This window comes from Eleutherodactylus coqui, chromosome 5, assembly GCF_035609145.1.
Source record: "Eleutherodactylus coqui strain aEleCoq1 chromosome 5, aEleCoq1.hap1, whole genome shotgun sequence".
Taxonomy (NCBI): Eukaryota; Metazoa; Chordata; class Amphibia; order Anura; family Eleutherodactylidae; genus Eleutherodactylus; species Eleutherodactylus coqui.
The window spans coordinates 130,073,315-130,093,255 of NC_089841.1; the positions used below are offsets into that span (position 1 = coordinate 130,073,315).

General features: G+C 45.4%; 1 protein-coding gene across 7 annotated transcripts in view; it reads left to right on the forward strand.

Annotated features, from left to right (window-relative positions):
* Nucleotides 1–19,941, forward strand: part of CTXN3 (cortexin 3) — a 195,537-nt gene that overhangs the window by 168,192 nt on the left and 7,404 nt on the right. The gene's annotated exons all lie outside the window — the stretch shown is intronic.

Here is a 19,941-nt window from a genome sequence, read left to right on the forward strand (position 1 = left end):
AGACTGTAGAACTCTCTGCCTGAGGACTTGGTAATGGCAAAATCGGTAGGGTAGTTTAAGAGGGGACTAGACGTCTTTTTAGAGCGCTATGATATTACAGGATATAGACATTACATATCCTGCTGGACATGGGGTCAGGAAGGAACCTTCTCTGAAGAGTGTTGATACAGGGGTTATTCTGACTGCCAATATGGAGTCGGGAAGGAATTTTTTTCCCCTAGGGTAGGATAAATTGACTTCTGCCTCATTGTTTTCTTTTTGCCTTCCTTTGGATCAACATGTGGGGGGGCGGAAACAGTCTGACCTGAATGGACATTTGTCTTCTTTCAGCCTAGTATACTATAGTACTACTATGTCACTATATGCCTACATGGATTTGAGTTTTTGCTATATGCTCTCTGCAGAGCCATCCTAATTATACAGTCAGATGAGGCTCTAGTTCATTTGGAATGTTCTTTTCCTGTGTTCTTCAGCAATGTAAATAGTTTAAAAAGGGTTGACTGAGCCTTTTAAAAAGTGGATAAAAGCAGAAAAGTTGCTATACTCATCCATTTGATCCCCTCCAGCGCTGCCACTCCGCTGCCAGACTTTGTTTTACATGGCTGCAGTAGTGAGGTACCTATATAGTCACATGACCACTACTACTAATCATTGGCCTTAGTGGTATACAGCTTGAAGGTTAATGAGGTGTTCCAATCTTGGCTAAACATGACCAAGATGGGAACACTGCTGAATACGAGGTGGCCAGGATGTCAGAAACAGCCAACCTTGACAGCTATGCTGTTTCTGCAACTCTATAGAAATGAATGGGAGTTATGCAAACAGCCTTACACAGTGAACTATGCTGATTGTATAGTTGCCAAGTTACTGAAACAGTATAGCTCACTCTGCCATGCTGTTTAATTAATGCCCATTCACTTCTATGGGCGTTACAGAAACAGCGCAGTGCAAGGCGTTCAGCTACTTGTGTCCTTCCAACCACTACCAGCCACTGCATTCAGGGAGGCTGGGGGCATTGGAGGCCCTAACTGAAGATAGGTGCAGATCCCAGAGTTGGAAGCCACGCTTATTAGACTTCTATGCTATAGGCCATGAAAGGCTCAGATGGGAATACCCCTTTAAGTTCAGATACTTATCAATGTTCCTGCATTTACCCACATGTTTTCTATTATAACTCAAAAACCTCTTTAACCCCTTGAGTGGCGGGTTTCCTACCACCCTGTCGTGCCCACCAGGGCAGGTTTTTTAAAATGGTCTAATCATTGAATTTCAACTAATTTTGCAGTTGCGTCTCAAGAGCCATAACTTTTTCATTTTTCCATTGACATGGCCATGTGAGGGCTTGTTTTTTGCGGGACAAGTTGTGATTTTTTAAACAGGGGGGGAGGAAAAAAAGAAATGGGGAAAAAAGAAAAAAAGGGGCCATGTCATTAAGGGGTTAAATAATGTATTAACTTCCTTCTCTGGGTCATTACGACGCATGGATACCACATGTGTGATTGTATTTTTGATTTTTTACAAAGTAAAGGGAGACAAGTGTTTTTATTATTTTTTTTATAATTTTTTTCCTTTTTTTTATTTTTTATTTTTTTGTCCCTTTAGGGGACTTCTACAGGGACCCATCAGGACCCCTGATCACATTCCGGGGTCCGATGGTGACAGCCCTTTACATGCTGCAGTGACAGCCCTTTACATGCTGCAGTCACATAGACTGCAGCATGTAAAGGGTTAACACAGCAGAGATCGGAGGTTTTCTCTGATCTCTGCTATAAGAGCAGGTACCTAGGTGTCCTCCGACAGCTAACAACCAGCTCTCCCTGCCACAGAGACCATCGGCTTGCTTCTGACAAGCCGATGGTCTCTATGGCAACCTGTAAACAAACCAGTGCAGGAGTTTGCCGACATATCGGCAATATCTTCTGCTGGTTTTTCAAAGCCCTTGCTTTGTTCACAGTGGGACTGTGCAGGCAGAGCACACTGTCACAGCTTGTGGCATTGTGCTCTGCAGCTCCCATAGTGATACATAGCCCGGAAATCTTCCGGGCAGTATCGCTATGAGCAGTGGAGCTCGTCCCGGAAAATTTCCGGGCGTGCCACTCAAGGGGTTAATAGAGATGAGCGAACACCAAAATGCTCGGGTGCTCGTTATTCGGGACGAACTTTTCGCGATGCTCGAGGGTTCGTTTCGAGTAACGAACCCCATTGAAGTCAATGGGCGACCCGAGCATTTTTGTATTTCGCCGATGCTCGCTAAGGTTTCCTTGTGTGAAAATCTGGGCAATTCAAGAAAGTGATGGGAACGACACAGCAACGGATAGGGCAGGCGAGGGGCTACATGTTGGGCTGCATCTCAAGTTCACAGGTCCCACTATTAAGCCACAATAGCGGCAAGAGTGGGCCCCCCCCCCTCCCAAAAACTTTTACTTCTGAAAAGCCCTCATTAGCATGGCATACCTTTGCTAAACACCACACTACCTCCAACAAAGCACAATCACTGCCTGCATGACACTCCACTGCCACTTCTCCTGTATTACATGCTGCCCAACCCCCCCCTCCCCCCCACAGCGCACACCAAAGTGTCCCTGCGCAGCCTTCAGCTGCCCTAATGCCACACCACCCTCATGTCTATTTAGAAGTGTGTCTGCCATGAGGAGGAACCGCAGGCACACACTGCAGAGGTTGGCACGACTAGGCAGCGACCCTCTTTAAAAGGGGCGGGGCGATAGCCCACAATGCTGTACAGAAGCAATGAGAAATAGAATCCTGTGCCACCGCCATCAGGAGCTGCACACGTGGGCATAGCAATGGGGAACCTATGTGTCACACACTATTCATTCTGTCAAGGTGTCTCTGCATGCCCCAGTCAGACCGGGCTTTTTAATTCATAGACACAGGCAGGTACAACTCCCTATTGTGAAGTCCCTGTCGACCGACAGCATGGGTGGCTTCCTGGAACCCACCGGCGGTACCTAAAAATATCCCATTGCAGTGCCCAACACAGTTGAGGTAGTAATGTCGTGCTTAATGCAGGTGGGCTTCGGCCCACACTGCATGCCCCAGTCAGACTGGGGTTCTTTACAAGTGGACACAGATGCATTTATAATTCCCTGTGGACCCACAGCATGGGTGGGTGCCAGGAAGCCACCGGCGGTACATAGAAATATCCCATTGCATTGCCCAACACAGCTGAGGTAGTAATGTCGTGCTTAATGCAGGTGGGCTTCGGCCCACACTGCATGCCCCAGTCTGACTGGGGTTCTTTACAAGTGGAAACAGATGCATTTATAATTCCCTGTGGACCCACAGCAGGGGTGGGTGCCAGGAAGCCACCGGCGGTACATAGAAATATCCCATTGCATTGCCCAACACAGCTGAGGTAGTAATGTCGTGCTTAATGCAGGTGGGCTTCGGCCCACACTGCATGCCCCAGTCAGACTGGGGTTCTTTACAAGTGGACAGATGTAGGTTAAACTCCGTGTGCACCTACAGCATGGGTGGCTCCCTGGAACCCACCGGCGATACACAAAAATATCCCATTGCATTGCCCAACACAGCGGATGTAACGTCAGCTGTAATGCAGGTGGGCTAAAAATTCATTTGATTACACTGTAGGCGAGGGCCCACAAAAATTGCTGTCTCAACAGTACTAATGTACATCCAAAAAATTGGCCATGGCCAACCAAGAGGGCAGGTGAAACCCATTAATCGCTTTGGTTAATGTGGCTTAAGTGGTAACTAGGCCTGGAGGCAGCCCAGTTTAACGAAAAATTGGTTCAAGTTAAAGTTTCAACGCTTTTAAGAGCATTGAAACATATAAAAATTGTTTAGAAAAATTATATGAGTGAGCCTTGTGGCCCTAAGAAAAATTGCCCGTTCAGCGTGATTACGTGAGGTTTCAGGAGGAGGAGGAGGAATATTGGACACAGATTGATGAAGCAGAAATGTCCCCGTTTTGGATGGTGAGAGAGAACGTAGCTTCCATCCGCGGGTGCAGCCTACGTATTGCTTACGTATCGCTGCTGTCCGCTGGTGGAGAAGAGAAGTCTGGGGAAATCCAGGCTTTGTTCATCTTGATGAGTGTAAGCCTGTCGGCACTGTCGGTTGACAGGTGGGTACGCTTATCCGTGATGATTCCCCCAGCCACACTAAACACACTCTCTGACAGCAGGACAAGCAAGCACCTCCAGGGCATACAGCGCGAGTTCAGGCCACGTGTCCAGCTTCGACACCCAGTAGTTGTAGGGGGCAGAGGCGTCACGGAGGACGGTCGTGCGATCGGCTACGTACTCCCTCACCATCCTTTTACAGTGCTCCCGCCAACTCAGCCTTGACTGGGGAGCAGTGACACAGTCTTGCTGGGGAGCCATAAAGCTGGCAAAGGCCTTGGAGAATGTTCCCCTGCCTGCGCTGTACATGCTGCCTGATCTCTGCGCCTCCCCTGCTACCTGGCCCTCGGAACTGCGCCTTCTGCCACTAGCGCTGTCGGATGGGAAGTTTACCATCAGTTTGTCCACCAGCGCTTGTGGTATAGCATCATTCTCGAACCCCTTTCCTCTTCGGGAATGAGAGTGCAAAGGCTCTCCTTATACCGTGGATCGAGCAGTGTGTACACCCAGTAATCCGTAGTGGCCAGAATGCGTGTAACGCGAGGGTCACGAGAAAGGCATCCTAACATGAAGTCAGCCATGTGTGCCAGGGTACCTGTACGCAACACATGGCTGTCCTCACTAGGAAGATCACTTTCAGGATCCTCCTCCTCCTCCTCTTCCTCCTCCTCAGGCCATACACGCTGAAAGGATGACAGCCCAGCAGCATGTGTACCCTCACCAGTGGGCCAAGCTGTCTCTTCCCCCTCCTCCTCATCCTCCTCATGCTCCTCCTCCTCCTCCTCAACGCGCTGAGATATAGACAGGCGGGTGCTCTGACTATCCAGCGACATACTGTCTTCCCCCGGCTCTGTTTCCGAGCACAAAGCGTCTGCCTTTATGCTTTGCAGGGAACTTCTCAAGATGCATAGCAGAGGAATGGTGACGCTAATGATTGCAGCATCGCCGCTCACCACCTGGGTAGACTCCTCAAATTTTCCAAGGACCTGGCAGATGGCTGCCAACCAGGCCCACTCTTCTGTAAATAATTGAGGAGGCTGACTCCCACTGCGCCGCGCAAGTTGGAGTTGGTATTTCACTATAGCTCTACGCTGCTCATAGAGTCTGGCCAACATGTGGAGCGTAGAGTTCCACTGTGTGGGCACGTCGCACAGCAGTCGGTGCACTGGCAGATTAAACCGATGTTGCAGGGTCCGCAGGGTGGCAGCGTGCGTGTGGGATTTGTGGAAATGTGCGCAGAGCTGGCGCACCTTTCCGAGCAGGTATGACAAGTGGGGGTAGCTTTTCAGAAAGCGCTGAACCACCAAATTAAACACATGGGCCAGGCATGGCACGTGCGTGAGGCTGCCGAGCTGCAGAGCCGCCACCAGCTTACGGCCGTTGTCACACACGACCATGCCCGGTTGGAGGCTCAGCGGCGCAAGCCAGTGGTCGGTCTGCTCTGTCAGACCCTGCAGCAGTTCGTGGGCCGTGTGCCTCTTCTCTCCTAAGCTGAGTAGTTTCAGCACGGCCTGCTGACGCTTGCCCACCGCTGTGCTGCCACGCCGCGTGACACCGACTGCTGGCGACGTGCTGCTGACACATCTTGATTGCAAGACAGAGGTTGCGTTGGAGGAGGAGGAGGAAGGTGCTTTAGTGGAGGAAGCATACACCGCCGCAGATACCACCACCGAGCTGTGGCCCGCAATTCTGGGGGTGGGTAGGACATGAGCGGTCCCAGGCTCTGACTCTGTCCCAGCCTCCACTAAATTCACCCAATGTGCCGTCAGGGAGATATAGTGGCCCTGCCCGCCTGTGCTTGTCCACGTGTCCGTTGTTAAGTGGACCTTGGGAGTAACCGCGTTGGTGAGGGCGCGTACAATGTTGCGGGAGACGTGGTCGTGCAGGGCTGGGACGGCACATCGGGAAAAGTAGTGCTTTTGAAAGCCTCCGTTTCCACAAGCCTATACGGCAGCATCTCCAGGCTGATCAATTTTGCAATGTGCACGTTTAACGCTTGAGCGTGTGGGTGCGTGGCGTCGTACTTGCGCTTGCGCTCAAACTGTGGCACTAGCGACGTCTGGACGCTGCGCTGAGAGACATTGCTGGATGGGGCCGAGGACAGCGGAGGTGAGGGTGTGGGTGCAGGCCAGGAGACGGTAGTGCCTGTGTCTTCAGAGGGGGGTTGGATCTCAGTGGCAGGTTGGGGCACAGGGGGAGAGGCAGTGGTGCAAACCGGAGGCGGTGAACGGGCATCGTCCCACCTTGTGGGGTGCTTGGCCATCATATGCCTGCGCATGCTGTTGGTGGTACCTCCCCAGCTGATCTTGGCGCGACAAAGGTTGCACACCACTGTTCGTCGGTCGTCAGGCGTCTCTGTGAAAAACTGCCACACCGTAGAGCACCTTGACCTGTGCAGGGTGGCATGGCGCGAGGGGGCGCTTTGGGAAACAGTTGGTGGATTATTCGGTCTGGCCCTGCCTCTACCCCTGGCCACCGCACTGGCTCGGCCTGTGCCCACACCCTCACTTGGCCCTCCACGTCCTCGGCCGCGTCCACGTCCTCTAGGCCTACCCCTACCCCTCAGCATGCTGTATTACCAGTGATTTGATTTCCCAGGCAGGAAATAAATTGGCGCAACCCTGCAGGTCAAATATAATTTTTTCGCTTTTTTGCAAAGGGAAGGCCCCACTGCGTATATTCAATGAACAATACGTTTAATAACTGTGGTGTGGCCCTGAAAAAGTGTCACACAACTTTAGTGTAGCAGAGTTATTAACTCTGGCAGAGCAGGTATTTGCCAGTCAGGAAAGACAATGGCGCAAGCCTGCAGTAAACCGTAGCTGGTTGCGTCTGATTTTTGTACGTTGTCCACGCAGCACACACGTACACGGAGACCTTAGGACTGACACAGGCAGGCCAAATATAATTTCTTTTCCTTTTTTGCAAAGGGAAGGACCCACTGCGTATATTCAATGAACAATAACTTTTAGAACTATAGTGTGGCCCTGAAAAAGTGACACACAACTTTAGTGTAGCAGAGTTATTAACTCTAGCAGAGCAGGTATTTGCCAGTCAGGAAAGACAATGGCGCAAGCCTGCAGTAAACCGTAGCTGGTTGCGTCTGATTTTTGTACGTTGTCCACGCAGCACACACGTACACGGAGACCTTAGGACTGACACAGGCAGGCCAAATATAATTTCTTTTCCTTTTTTGCAAAGGGAAGGCCCCACTGCGTATATTCAATGAACAATATGTTTAATAACTGTGGTGTGGCCCTGAAAAAGTGTCACACAACTTTAGTGTAGCAGAGTTATTAACTCTGGCAGAGCAGGTATTTGCCAGTCAGGAAAGACAATGGCGCAAGCCTGCAGTAAACCGTAGCTGGTTGCGTCTGATTTTTGGACGTTGTCCACGCAGCACACACGTACACGGAGACCTTAGGACTGACACAGGCAGGCCAAATATAATTTATTTTCCTTTTTTGCAAAGGGAAGGACCCACTGCGTATATTCAATGAACAATAACTTTTAGAACTGTAGTGTGGCCCTGAAAAAGTGACACACAACTTTAGTGTAGCAGAGTTATTAACTCTAGCAGAGCAGGTATTTGCCAGTCAGGAAAGACAATGGCGCAAGCCTGCAGTAAACCGTAGCTGGTTGCGTCTGATTTTTGTACGTTGTCCACGCAACACACACGTACACGGAGACCTTAGGACTGACACAGGCAGGCCAAATATAATTTCTTTTCCTTTTTTGCAAAGGGAAGGCCCCACTGCGTATATTCAATGAACAATACGTTTAATAACTGTGGTGTGGCCCTGAAAAAGTGTCACACAACTTTAGTGTAGCAGAGTTATTAACTCTGGCAGAGCAGGTATTTGCCAGTCAGGAAAGACAATGGCGCAAGCCTGCAGTAAACCGTAGCTGGTTGCGTCTGATTTTTGTACGTTTTCCACGCAGCACACACGTACACGGAGACCTTAGGACTGACACAGGCAGGCCAAATATAATTTCTTTTCCTTTTTTGCAAAGGGAAGGACCCACTGCGTATATTCAATGAACAATAACTTTTAGAACTGTAGTGTGGCCCTGAAAAAGTGACACACAACTTTAGTGTAGCAGAGTTATTAACTCTAGCAGAGCAGGTATTTGCCAGTCAGGAAAGACAATGGCGCAAGCCTGCAGTAAACCGTAGCTGGTTGCGTCTGATTTTTGTACGTTGTCCACGCAGCACACACGTACACGGAGACCTTAGGACTGACACAGGCAGGCCAAATATAATTTCTTTTCCTTTTTTGCAAAGGGAAGGACCCACTGTGCCTATTCAATGAACAATAACTGTGTTGTGGCCCTGCCTACACAATTCTGTCCATGTAGTATCAATGGAGGGTGCAATGCTCTGCACAGACGATTTTTAGAAAAAAAAAAATATGCAACACTGCTAACAGCAGCCAGCACAGTACTGCACATGCTTAAATTTGGCCCTAGAAAGGACCGTTGAGGTTCTTGAAGGCTACACTCACTCCTAACACTCTCCCTGCCTATGCACCACTTCTGTCCCTAATGCCGGGTGCAATGCTCTGCACTGCCGATTTTGAGAAAAAAAAAAAAAAACACTGCTAGCAGCAGCCTGCACACAGGTAGATGTGGCCCTAAGAAGGACCTTTAGGGTTCTTGAAGCCTACACTGACTCCTAACGCTCTCCCTACAGCAGCACCAGCACGATAGTACTTTCCCTCAGCTAACTCACAAGGCATGTGTGGCGAGCCGCGGGAGGGGCCGACTTTTATACTCGGGTGACATCTGATCTTCCCAGCCACTCACTGCAGGGGGGTGGTATAGGGCTTGAACGTCACAGGGGGAAGTTGTAATGCCTTCCCTGTCTTTCAATTGGCCAGAAAAGCGCGCTAACGTCTCAGAGAGGAAACTGAAAGTAACCAGAACACCGCGTGGTGCTCGTTACGAGTAACGAGCATCCCGAACACCCTAATATTCGCACGAATATCAAGCTCGGACGAGTACGTTCGCTCATCTCTACTCTTTAACCATATAATATTATCTACACAATTAAACTTTTTTTTTAAATCTGTACATGTGCACTTAGCTTGTTCTACTGCAATTCTGAACAAGACCTCTAATCCGTATCCTTTGATGTACTCCACCTTCTTTTTAGGAATCCATTAACACAGACTGCAATATATATGCCATGACTAAAGTGAAAAAAAGCTAGGTCTCAAATAGTGTTATAGTGTTAAATAATCTCTTATGCATAAGTATACTATATGTTGAAATTTGACCCTGTCTGTGGATATCAGGATATTTCACCAATATCAGATCAGCAGGGGTCTGCACTCCGAAAATCCGCCGATCAGCTGTTTGAAGAGCGGCCTCTTCTGGTGCCATTGACATAATTTCAATTGGTTACAAACTGTAGCCTAAGACTGGCTGCATGCGAACCAGTCAGATTCCAGATGCAGGATTCTGCAGCGGAATCCGACCTTGTGCCCAGCCGTCGTCCGCGCATATCTGCTTCTTTCTTTTTTTTCCTGTGCTGCGTGTGGTCCTGATGGCGAGCCGTCGGGCATGAGCAGTACAGTTTTTAAAAAAATCTTTGCTATTACCGCACCGTTGTAAACCGCGACCTCTCCGCAAAGTCATTCAGGAGGGCCGCGAGTCAGTAGGCTTCCATTGAGCTCAATGGAAGCCGTCTGGGTGGAGTCCGCACAAAAATAGAGCATGCTGCAATTTTTCCTCCGTGAGCGGAAAATCGCAATTGGTTTCTGCTCGTGTGTAGGAAAAAGAGCTTTTCCATAGCTATGGAAGGTATTTGCTGCGGAATCCGGAGGCAGACGCCCGCTCCAGATTTTGCAATGCAAATCCCGCGATGTGCAGCTGGCCTAAGTGCAACTCAGTCACATTCAAGTGAATGGTATTGAGCTGCTACACCAGGCACCGCCAAATACTGCAGCCTCTTCAGATGGTTGACGAGCAGGGTGCTCGGACTAGACTAGGATAGGTCATCAATATCTAAGTCCTTTAAAACCCCATTAAATGTATTGTAACAAGTCAAAAGTGACAAATGATATGGTTCATCATCATCATGTTTGCACATTTGTAAAAATAGCAGCTGCAGTATAGATTTTACTGTGAAGGGTACTCTAGTAAGAGACACTTACAGAATATTTATACAATGTGCTATAATTGTATGATCCCTGGGATATCTGAGTTACCACCATTCAGGAGAAAAGAGGGCTTTAAATTGTAAAATTTGTCTGGTGGCAGACCCTGGTGGAAGCACTGAGTCATGACTGACTCCTAGGGTGATGTTTTCTTGGCAGACTGTTTTTGTGGGGTGGTTTGCCATTGCCTTCCCCAGTCATCTTTTACCCCCCAGCAAGCTGGGTACTCAATTTACTGACCGCGGAAGGATGAGTCAACCTTGAGCTACCTGAACCACGCAGGGATTGAACCCACAACCTTCATGTCGTGAGCAAGATATCAACACTTTACACCACACAAGGATCTAAGAAAGGGTGAGCATGCTGCAAATCTACTGCAGTCTGTTGGATAAATGGAAACAGCCATTAGAATACCCATTAGGCTGCATTTACACAGGAGAGCACGATATTGATCCAAGAAACTCTAACTGCTCTCCATGAATTTCATGCATTTTTTTGCAAGAGTTTTTTGTATGACTTTTTTTTGTTCATACATTGTTGACATACGCATGACATGACCAGGCAAGAAACAGCTGTAAAAACTCCCCAAAAATCTGTGTCTTTTCCGAGAAGCAGTATAGCATAGATGAAGCCATCCTTGAGAGTAAAAGTCGGAGTATTTTGCGCATTTTTATCATGTATTTGTGTCATAACTCTTCAGCCAGGCAAGGGAAGTTATGACGTGCCCTACAAACAGTGCACTTTTTTGTGTTTTTTTGTCTACTTTGTGGTGTGTTTTTGGATTCAGGGGTGTTTTATTTGTTTTTAAGGTATGACTTTTTTCCAGGCACTTCTCCACAGGCTTCTTTATAGGAAAAAGCAAAACATTTGAAAAAATGCATGACAGAAATGTCTGTAAAAAAATAAATGGCATCCAAGAAGTGCCTGTAAGGAACATATAAAAATCAGGGCATTTTTCTAAGCCAAAAAAAAACATGCCTTAAAGGGCACCTGTTATCAGTTGCATGCTGCCTGACCACAGGTAGGATGAACCTGGGGCAGGTATGTACACTATGCCAATGCATGCGCCCTACTTGTGTATAGAGAGACAGCTGTCACTGTAGATGATGTGGGCGGGAAGAAGCCCGACGGACCCACCGTCGGGCTCCAAATAGTTCTTGTAAAACGTTGCAGTGTTTCAAAACAAGACATACATGTGCTCACTGTACATGCCCATCCCGGTTTCACAGCAGTGTGAACCTGGTGACAGGTTTAATTTAAAGGAGTTTCTAGTAATTGCATAGCTGGGATCTGGAAGATTGGGAAGAACTAAATGCTGGTACATGGGTATATGACTGTACCTGCATACTCATATCTAGCTCTAACATGTGGGTTTCAGGAACTACCATGAACTTCTGAGGTGTCTATTCATGTAAAGTCATCTGATCATGAGACCTGATATTGCTGTAGTGTGGTTCCCAGCCTTAACACCACTATAAATCTTGTTATCTTTCAAGTGATCTATTTATTACCCCCCACCAAGCTAGGTACTCATTTTACCAACCTCGGAAGGATGAGGTCTTTGAGCCAACTACCTGAACCATGATGGTGATTGAACATGCAACCTTCAGGTCGTGAGCGAGAGCTTAGGACTGCATTTCCGCTGCCTTAGCACACTGGGCTCTGTAGAGCTAGTTTGACAGATTGGCATATCAAATGAATAAATAGAAACCATAAACAATTTGATTCTTTAGGATTCAATTACTTTTTTTATTTTTTTGTATTCATTTTTATATACTACAAGGTGTTTATTGCTTATAATACCACGATTATGTGGCTGGCATCTAGTCTAAGTAAATGCAGTTAACAATGACATCTCGCTCATTGTCAAAACATTTTCTTGCAATCTTGCTAGAATTTCACATGACCCAAGAGAAAAATAAAATGTGAATGGGTCTTCAGAAAATGGGCACGTGCTTGAGCTCTATGTAGACCTCGAAATACAACAGCCTATTCTTGTGGATGAATAAAGAGGTGGGAAGAGAACCCGTGTGATTGTTGGTTATGTAGGGATGAATGGGTTAACAGAAGACGTCTGCTGTGTACAGTGGAGCCTTTGTTTCAAAACTTTTGGAACATATCATCTTATTAATAGCAGGAAACACATTTAGTATATCAAACTGATTGGTATAGTTTAGTGGAGCTTCGAATCTAGTGTTTCCCACCAGGGTGCAATGGACCTCTGCCCGCGTCAAGGGTTTTCTGGGATACAACCACAGCAAGATTCACCACTTTTATAGTAGAAAAGGGCTAGTTATGAGGATTCCTCTGTCTTTGAAAGGGTAGGAATTACGGTACTATATAGAGAATAGTGCTATACCTATTAGAAAATTATTTTGTGTAAAGATTTGACTACACTTCATACCGCTACATAGCTTAGATTTGACATTTTCCGTAAGTTTTTATCCTTCATTAAAGAGGTATTCCTATCTCAGCAAGTTTTCTTCTATCCACAGAATAGGAGGTAACTTTCTGATCCAACTACTGGGACTCTCGCTGATCCCGATAAGCTGTATTGGTGATTCTGAGTATTGGCATGTTCAGCTCTGCTTCGTTTACTTGAGTGGGACTGATGGAAATTGACAACAGCTTGGTGAATCTGTTGGAGCCCCAGCAGGTAGACCTCCACTGATCAGCAAATTGTCCCGTATCCTGATAGGAAATAACTTGCTTTAATTTAATGTACATAAGCCTCAATATACGGTGATCAGTCATAACATTAAAACCCGAAAGTGTGTGGACTCTAGAGGACCTCTGAAGCTAAAGGTGTCCTATTCTATTTGGAACCCCCTCAGCAGGATATGAATTGTGTAAATTACAAGATGAGGCCTCCATGGATATGGATTAGACTTGTTTTTGCAGCACATCACACAAATGCTTGATGTGATTGAGATCTGTGAGATTTGTTGGACAAGTCAACACCCTGAATTGAAAGAACTGAGAGACGGGCACATTATGTGGGGCATGTAGCATGGGGTTGCAATACTATTTAGGGGAAAAAACCATGTCAACGCACACCACCCAGATGAGGGCCAAATTGCCTCTATCAGGTAAATGGGACTCTATGGATAATTTTAACTTCTATATCACGGGGCGGGAAGTGGTTAAGGTACTCTCCATATTATGCAGAATTTAATCCGTTTGCTTGTACAACAATGAATGTCAAGAACAAGCAATACAAATAATCTATACAAATTCTTGTAAACTAAAGTGTCTGGAAGGTTCTCGCTCAGCAAGAGGATTGGGAACTAAGTGAAAGTACAAAGCAATTTATAAATCACTTTGCAAGCAAATCAATGAAACAAGACCTTAGCAGAAGTTTTATTTAGCAACAGAAAAGTCGCTTTTTCTGTGAATGTGGCATGAAAGTAGAACATTATAAACATTTCCTTTATTTAGGTTTTGGGTAATCCAATTAAATCATTTGTTTAATTTTCCCGACTCAGTGTTGTATGAGGACTTGCTGGCCTCTGCAGAGAACATGACATCTGTGGGTCACAAGAAGAAGCCCTCCAACCTCTGTCCTCTCAAACTAATACTGTGGATAGCAGAGAACTGCAAGCAATTCTCTAGCCCATATCACGAAGGACCAGCAAGACAAGGACTGAACAATGGATTTTTTCTTGCTTTGTCATCATTGTTGTTTATATGACATCCTCTCATATCTTACTTAACGTGCACTTTTTACCCAATTTTGTGGGTATTTTTATTTTTGCGTAGAACGTTTGCTGAACAGCATGAGTTGAACTATCACATCTCATACATTGCATCAGAAAACCAGGTATTTTTGAGGCATGTTGACTTCTCAGGCCGGGGTTCACAAGACCATGCTTGCCGGTCGGTCGCACATGTGTCTCTTTGACATGTGTACTTGCTTCGTTTCGCCAATCCTCATGTACTATTCTGGCATGTATGCGCACGTAAGATAGAACATGCCATGATTTTTTTTTTTTTGCACACATACTTCGATTGGCTCTTGTGAGCGGCACAATTAAAGTCTCTTGGATTTTACTACTGGATGTTACACGCCCTAAAATTGAGCGGGTAATATGCTGTGAGCATATGGTTGTGTGAGCCCGGCCTTACTCAACACAAATGTTTATATTAGGCAAAACACATCTTATTCTGTGTTTATGTTCAAATGGACAGACATATGGCACTGTATTTAGGCCTGTTGCTAAGATGACACTAATGGCCCTTGTCTGCCCATTAAAGTCTATAGACATGTCAGCATATACATCAGTAGATGTTCCCATGATATGCGCTAACAGTACACCACAGACATAAATGGTGTCAGTCAGCCCTGACAGATTCCTAAAGATGTTAGTCTCCATGCAGCAGCAAGAATGGTTTGAGTGTCCCTTTTGTGCAGTGATCTCATTTCATAAGGAGTCTGCAATATTATATTTCCATAAGTCCATGTTGCATGCCATTGAGAGCACCAGAAACAGCTGAGCGCTTGTATTTTCTTCACTGCCATTGAAATAAATGGAGCAGCGGCACACATGCAAAGCCACCACTGCATTCATTACTGAATGTTCTGGACTACCGTTGTCAGGATCGGTAAGAGTCCCTTTGGTCAGACCCTCACGATCAGCAAGGTATCTCCTATCTTGAGGAGAAGGGGTAACTTGTGATTCTGGAAGTACCCTCTAAAGGGTCATCAATAGTTGATTGGCTGGGGTCCACCACTTGGTACCCTGGCTAATCAGCTGATTGGACGCCTGCTGTCAGCACCGCAATACTCAGGGGTTGGAGAGGAACTAGTTGGCTCTGACCCCTAAGTAGTGGCTGGGTCTTTTAATTGCAGGTGTAGCTCTCATTAAAATCTGTAATAGCTGCACCTGCCATTACAAGCACCCACCACTGCACAGGCTTGGAGCCAACTGCTTCTGCTTCAACCCCTATGCATGGTGATGCTGACAGTGAGTGCCCAACCAGCCGGGGGCCTGAGCCATGGACACCGTCTGGTTTAACTGTTGATGACCTAGCCTGAGGATAGGCCATAAGTAGTATTTGCATGGAGAATCCCTTTAATATGCAGCTCTCATTACCATAGTTATCTTCCCTGATAGATTGTAAGCCCTCATGGGCCAGGTCCTCTCCTCCTATAGCAGTCTTTCACTCATGTAGTCACTTTTATTCTTGTTTTTCCTTGTTTACTGTACACTTTTCATATGTACAACGCCCTGGAATTAATGGCACTTTTAAAATAAATATCTCTATGTTGCATGTTAAACGAAGATCTGCTGCAATTCTGTGCTGCATGATAGATGATGAATTGAGGTGGAACTGTTACTACCAGTGTTACCTTCATGTTGGATGTCAGATGAAGTTTGGCGAAACTTTCATTAGGAGGGGTTACCTGCTGTTAATTCATGTTATAAGTTAGATGATAAACTCTCACTACTGAGTCTATGTGACACTCGGATGATACTTTAAAAGTGAGAGCTTAGTAGAAAGAGCAGAATCCTGCGAAACCACAAATTAGTCATGGGAGACTCCTGTGGTTGTCGCCACAATCATTAACGATTTAATTAATCAACTTGCAATGTTGTGTTTCACCATTTCAGATTCATGGTATCTGTTATATATGATGCCTTTCTAGAACCCATCATTAAAGGAGTCCCAGATCTTCTGTTTATAGACAGACATATCATTGGCCACATGGGAAGGCACTTGCTTTGTCCATCTGCTTGACCACTGAAGTTTCATACCAATGATTCTGAGATATTTTGAGAGTTGGTGTCATACAATATTTTACATTTGACAGTTTGTTAGTTTATCCCATGCAGTTCACTGCCAACTAATCGGTTCACTCACATTTGACATTATTTCATAGTTGGCCAGGCTTGAATAGAGACACTTTTGTTGAACTGTTTCTTCTATTAGACCCTGATAGCACGGGGACCATTGGGTACATTCTGTCACAACAGTTCTGCTTACCAGACCTTAATTGATATGTTGATGCTGCATTTGCAAAGTGTGCAACATTGTGTTTTGCTAGTTTTAACTCTTTGACTGGTAGTCATATTTAAGAATAAACTGGTGAAAAATAGTTTTCCATTGTGGTTATTCATCATTACGTACTCTAGATTCCTTAATGAATCATTTTGGCTGGATATGTGCTTGAAAAGTGCTACTACCAGCTGGTTGTACCACCACATCTCTACACACCAGTGGATAATTAATGGTAAGCCGTTGTGGCCTGTCTGTTGTGCGCCTCCAGCAGCTCTTTCCCCTTTCATTTTATAGTTAAAGATATTTGAATGTATCTGGAACAGAAAACTGCATTTCCTGTAGTTAGTGAGCGGTGTCATGTGTGAAGAAACCAATGGAGATAGAAAACAGAGGTTAGGAAAAGTGCAATTGTAGGCAGAAACTGAGAATTCTGGTTGTAGGGACCTATCCTACAGTATGATACAAGGCTTGCAATATGAAGCCAGATGGATTGCAGTGCATTATATTTGGGGACTGTAATGCACACGGCTGTGCTGAGTCTTTAATGTGTAATTTAAAGGGATATTCCCATTTTAGCATTTCACAGCTGAGATGGGAAACCACTGCCATGGCTAAGCTGAGCATTTAGCGTGGCGCTGTTTCCATAGCTCTTATTGAAGTGAATGTGAGCTGTGAAAACGGCATGACTACACTGTTTCCTTAGCTCCAATTCACTTCAATGAGAGCTACGGAAACAGCACCATGCTAAGCACTAAGCTTTTTCCAAAAGGTGGTTGGAACAGAGCTTCAAGGTTTTCGTACCGCAGCCATAAAAAGCCAAAATGGGAATACCCCTTTAAAAGGCTTGTCTCTAGAGATGAGCGAGCACGCTCGGAAAAGTCAGCTACTCGAGCGAGCCTCGCACTTCTCGAGTAACTGCATTCTTGTCTGAGCGTGCTAAGGGGGACAGTGCGGGGTAGAGAGTAAGAGATCTCTCTCACTCTCTCGCCCGCTGGTATATTACCCGCGATCTAGATGCATTTGCGGGCCTAAATTAAAGGAAGTCTGTCAAGCTAATTTTTCCTCATAATCCTACTCTAACAATAAGTGAGGGATAGGAAGACAAGTGCATTCATACTTTTTTTTTCAACTCACATTGCTCCTGAAATTGCAGTTTTAGCGGCAGGCAAATGAAGTGTGAACCATTCCGACTGGATGTATTTATACTGTGGGCAATGATTGGGAATGAATATTCTTATGAACGATTGTTTGGGCGATTATTTTGGTGGCAAGCATATGGATTTATGCAAGACCCAATCAAATTAATAGGACAGGTACAGAAAATTCTGTATTTTATGTTTTATTTTATACTAACAAGTTTTGACAAAAAAGGGAGAGAAAGTTAGAGGTAGTTTTCACCCAGAACTCTGTCTAATGTGCCATATGTTCCAGGGAATGATCTACTAAGAATGGTGAAAACTGTGGTTTCCAACACCATGTATGACTTAGAGCAGAAAGGGAGCCTGTAGATGGATTTTATGTTATGGGACTATGGCGCCGGTCGAGTTTGTTACACCTATGGGCGCCAACAAGTTACTATTCCTTAGCTGTGGGAAAATGAATATTTGTCCAAGGTGAAGGAAAACCTAGCTGTGACTTGCTGTGTCTGCGCCTGAAAAACCTCTTAATTTTAGGACATTTTCCACTTCGAATTTGGTTTTACAAAGCATTCAATTATATTTAGTACATCTATTATATATAAAATTTCAAAATCGCTTGGTATATTTGTTATAAATAAGAACAATGAGCTATTAGATTGGATGCAATGTTTCAGCGATACGAATTACAGGTTTCAGAATCTTTCTGAGCATAGAAGACTGTAACCTCTGATTGTGAAACAGCATATTTATTTAACCACCTTTATGAATTTTAGTGGGACTGTGTGTGGGGCTGTGCAGCATCTGAGGAGCCGGACCCAGCCTAGGAGACAGTGCTGTTTAGATGTAGGCCCTGTCATGGTAGCGCTACTGTCTCCCACCTGGAGAGTAACCAGGGACACATCCAAGGGGCTGAGTAGAGGCTAATAAATTAGGTTCACCTACTGAGGGTTTACCTGAGTCCATTTTGTCACGGGTGACGCCACCGTTCCTTACTCCACGGTGATCTCTTGATGTCAGAATAAAGAGTCCACACGCAGGGTTAAGGTTTAAAGGCAGAACTGGGAATGGTCGATAAAGCCATTTACTGAAACACAACTTGCAGTAAAGTTCAATACAGTCCACACTTGACATCAACTGGCAGATTAAATAGTGCAGGAGAACACGTGGTGTGACATGGAGGAAACACAGGAGAACAGAGTCACTTACACAGGCCAAGTTATCTGTGAATCTCTGGTCCTGGACTCTTTCTCACGAACACTTCACCAACTCTACCGGTACACACTCATGGAGTAGTAGGTGTGCACCCAACACTGTACAGCGGGAACTCACACTTCTAGTGGCCTTTCATGCTCCTACTCCTCCATACAGGAAAGAAGGGGGTGCACAGCACACGTCTTCTATCCTCTCGGCCTCTTCCATATCCACTACACACAAACTAAAGGTGTCTGTGTGCAGAGTAGCTCCTCTCTACACGTCAGGTAAAAAAGCCCTCCAAAGACAGACAGACAGGCTGGCTGACTGACAAGAAAATCCCTCTCTCTTGCACCTTGCATCCACCTATATCAAACAAGGTCACATGACAAACAAAGAGATACTTTTCCAGACATAACCCAGACAGTAACCCTATGCAATACACATCATATTCACTCACATAGATCACGTTGACAATACACATAAGCACAAGACTACATAGACCATTCAAAAAAAATCCAGAAGCTTCCGCACATAAACTTCTGTACACTACAGCTGTAGCTTCCATTGTTCACCCTGTGTGACTTGGGGTGAGCAGAGTAAGCTTTATTTTCTAATGCTGCATGTAGGTGAAATGATTATTGTTCAGATAATCATTAAAACGAGTAAAACTGGGTGTGGAGCATGATGCACGTGTTTTATTTCTCGTTCTAGTATCTGGAAATCGACAGTTCAAGTATGCAACATTGTAGATACAATCTATGTGAGCTAGAGAATTAATGTATGTAAATCTGTGTTAAAGTCAGAAACGTGACAGCAGTTTATCATTTTACAATGTATCACTTCCATGCTATAGGTCTTATAAAAAAGACAAAGTGGTTAAAACAAAAAACGAGTGAAACTGAACAATACTTGTTCAGTTTAAATGCGAGCCAATGACTGAATGACGAACAAGAATCATGAGGTTCTCACTCATGGTTCAGTTTCAGACGGCATAAAAATCAGCGCCGGCTCGGGCACGTATCGTGCAATTTAAACACCAATCTTTCACTTTTTCACATAGGAATGTGACTGCACCATTCTCAACGATAATCATACAGTCTAAACACATTGCACGAACGCAAGCGAGCTGGTGATGACATCACTATCTCATTCGCACGGACAAACAAGAATCGTGCATTTCCTGTTGAGTCTAAAAGGAGCTAAAGTAACTGGAACGCTTTGATCTGAAAGTGACTGATCTATCCATAATGACAGTGATCTTAGATTTTGAAGGGACTTTGTGAGTCACCGGATTAATGCGCCACTACAGCAATGTGATGTCTGAAAAAAAACAAAGCAACT